The sequence below is a fragment of the Pinus tabuliformis genome, chromosome 9 (genome assembly GCF_031772625.1).
Source record: "Pinus tabuliformis cultivar Carrire ecotype Pingquan chromosome 9, CPIR1, whole genome shotgun sequence".
In the NCBI taxonomy this organism is placed as follows: Eukaryota; Viridiplantae; Streptophyta; class Pinopsida; order Pinales; family Pinaceae; genus Pinus; species Pinus tabuliformis.
In genome coordinates, this window is record NC_142307.1 from 39208733 (window position 1) to 39212139 (window position 3407).

Genomic DNA, 3407 nt, shown 5'->3' on the forward strand with positions numbered 1-3407 from the left:
GTTTCAGGGCGAGATTCCGATCCAGTTTGGGGATCAAGATGTGATCTGCTGCGAAGGAAGCTTGGATCTAGAGTGAAGGATGCGTTTGGGCTGATCGGTGCAATGTGGTTGAGGGAGAGGCTGAAAGGGAGCAACACTGGTGCCTTGATGCACTGTTTTTGGTAGCAGATCTACTGTGGAGCTTCCCTTCGCTGCGCAATCAGACGAGGGTTTCCTGAACAGGACGAGGGTCTCTGCTGGGGTTGAAGCCCTTTTCTCCCGATCTGGTTACTGCAGATCCACAGTTGGGTGCCACATTTGGGCTCGAAGTTCTATGTGGTGTTGAGATATCGGTGTTTTGCTGATACCCATTTCGGGTTTTTGCTGCATTAGTGGAAAGATGGGGATGGGATCAGGCAAGGGCGGCGCTTCTGTGAATGACAATGTCCTGAAAAAGGTCGTGCTGAGCTACACCTATGTGAGTATATGGATCTTCCTGAGCTTTAGTGTGATCGTGTTCAATAAGTACATTCTTGACAGGAAGATGTTTAACTAGGCCTTCCCCATTAGCCTGACCATGATTCACATGGCATTCTGTTCGTTCCTCGCCATAGTGTTGGTGAGAGTCCTGAAACTTGTCGAGCCAATTGGAATGTCAAGGGAGGTCTACCTGACCTCAGTTGTGCCCATCGGAGCCCTCTACTCTCTCAGCCTCTGGTTCTCCAATTCAGCTTACATTTACCTATCAGTCTCCTTCATCCAGATGCTAAAGGCCCTTATGCCCGTGGCTGTCTATTCCATTGGAGTTTCCCTGAAGAGAGATAAATTCGTTCCCAATACCATGGCGAACATGATTGGTATATCAGTTGGAGTCGCCATTGCAGCATACAGGGAGGCCAAGTTCGATTCAGTGCAGTTGCGTTTGAGGCTACACGGTTGGTATTGATCCAGATCTTGCTTACGTCAAAGGGAATCACCTTGAATCCAATTACTACCTTGTATTATGTTGCCCCATGCTGCCTTTTTTGTTCTTGACTGTCCCCTGGTTGTTTGTTGAGTTTCCAGTGCTCAAGGAGACTTCAACCTTCCATTTCGATTATTTCATCTTTGGCACAAATTCCCTCTGTGCCTTTGCCTTTAACCTTGCAGTTTTCCTTTTGATCGGAAAGACTTCAGCCTTGATGATGAACGTGGCTGGTGTTGTCAAGGATTGGCTTCTCATTGCATTCCCATGGCCGACGAGGAGGAGCGCTATGAGGCCAATCTCTCTGCCGAATTATGGGGGGGAAGCTACCTGGGAGCTTCAAGCCGGAGGCCCGTGATGTTTGTACCTTAAAGGTCACCGATTCTTCACTTTCTGTAACCCCTGGGCTCTTCTGTAGTGATGAGTTTCTCATGGAGTTGACGCAGATTGCAGAGAGTTTGTGTGGCCATTGTCGTTGACCAGATCTTTCCTGGAGAGAAATGTGCAGTCATGGACTTTTATGGTGCGGTCCAACATCATTAACAGGGCTTTCATCATTATTCAACCATGGTTAAGCATTGAATTCGTGGAGCTCCAGAGCTGGAGTGAGAGAGTAAAGAGCCGTGAGTCGACCTCTTTGGTGTCATGTAGAGACCAAGCGCAGTAGAAGCACGGTGGTGTTGTGTTGAGTTTCTTTGGTAATATTCTGCCACTGAAACAGTAAAATGTGGTATTTATAAATGTTTTGGAATTATAAGCATTGAGCTTAGCTAACTCAATGGAGTGCATTGAGCTTAGCTAACTCAATGGAGTGTTTTTGTTAGAATTAGCTACTCTAACAAATCATGCAGGTAAATCCAAGACAATAAAAAATATGATGCAAATGTACTATGTGGTGAGTAACAAGGTTGAATTGCACCAAATATTAATTTTGTGCAACAGTGACACTAAAGGAGCAACGACAACGTTTATGGTGGACAACAAAGAAGATGTTTGTTTGAGTTAGTGTGGTTTGTGGAATAGACTCCCTAGCATGTTATAAGCAAGTCCAGTTGTTGTAATAGTCATTGTATGTACCCAGAAACTCCAAAATGTGGAATCAAATGTAAGATTTTTTAAAGGCATCTGAAAGTTCATGGTGATCTTAAAACCACTTTGTAATGGTTTATGGTCAGCCTGAAACCATCTTTTGTCACTGTAAAGTGAGGGTTGGTGGTGAGCCAGAAACCATCTATAGTTTTTGTGGCTGAAGTGCTTTTGTGACCAGCTTGCCTTTGTGGCAGAATCGCCTCTGTGGCTTGAGGTGCCTTTGTGGCCGCGTGTACACGAGAGCTTTGTGCTCAATTGAGCAGGTGGACTGCAGAACACCTGGCTCGGACTTAGATGATTTTTAAATTTTCTGAGTAGAAGGGGATCCGCGGGAATCCTTATCTTCGTTTGATGATTTGCGAGAGGAGGCAGATCGGAGAAGTTGTGGATCTGTCCGAGGGAGGCAGATTGTGTTTTGGAGGTTCTGTACATGCAATTCGCCTGATGGTGGTGGATTTTATCATGACAAGTAGTCATTAAGGGGGGGAGTTAGAAATAATTAATTCCTACTTGTCTATGGTTGTAATTCTCCATTTGAGGAGTTTGTTCCTACATAATAGGAATTTAGTTTCTCCTAGTTTAGTGTGTGGTTGAGAGAATCTCTCAACCACACTACTATACGTCTAAGATAGAATTCCTATCTTGAGACTATTGCTTGCATAAATATGTGTGTAAATTTCCTCATTAAAAATAATAGAATATATTTTTGAGTGTCTGCAATTTTATCTTGAGGTGATATTGGGGATGGATATCCCCTCACCTATTAATAAAACTCACAAGAAGTTGATATGGCTTACTCAAACAATATAGGATGCATAGGAGCATGTACAAGTGCTCAAGACATCAATTAGGTCAAGTATACCTCTTAGGAGATATTCCACTCATATTTCATTGGTTTCTTCCATTGTGAACCTTTTAGTGGTCTTACACAAGTGAGGTGTGCTGCATTAATGCAAGAGTGTGACAGTCAAGAGATTCTTCTATTCTAAGATGCAATGGTTGATTTTATGACTATAGTAGATATAAATTTGTGAGTGACATGTACGGGTGAGTTGTAGAGGGAGTAGACTAGTGTATTTGAAAACACTCTCCTCGTAAAGAGGGAGTGTTACCTTTCAAGGTTACTCTAAATGTGTTTACATCACGCTTGGGTGTGCTACATGTGATGTGTCATTTCATGGTGTATGGATGATCCTTTTTTCTTTTGAAATGAACATGCACATGTGGAGGTGGTTTAATTTGTATTGATAGACTTTGTTTAATGCTTATGTGGCATTATTTCTTTATATCTTTGGATAAATTAACATCATGGCGACTTCTTTATAATGGCCATGTGGAGGTTGAGTTATTGGTGGACACTTGCATTCTAAGAGGA

The 3407-nt window shown here is 42.9% G+C and overlaps 1 pseudogene; it reads left to right on the forward strand.

Annotated features, from left to right (window-relative positions):
- Positions 1-246: 246 nt before the first annotated feature.
- On the forward strand, positions 247-1301 carry LOC149147040 (putative sugar phosphate/phosphate translocator At2g25520 pseudogene; annotated as a pseudogene).
- Positions 1302-3407: the final 2106 nt, after the last annotated feature.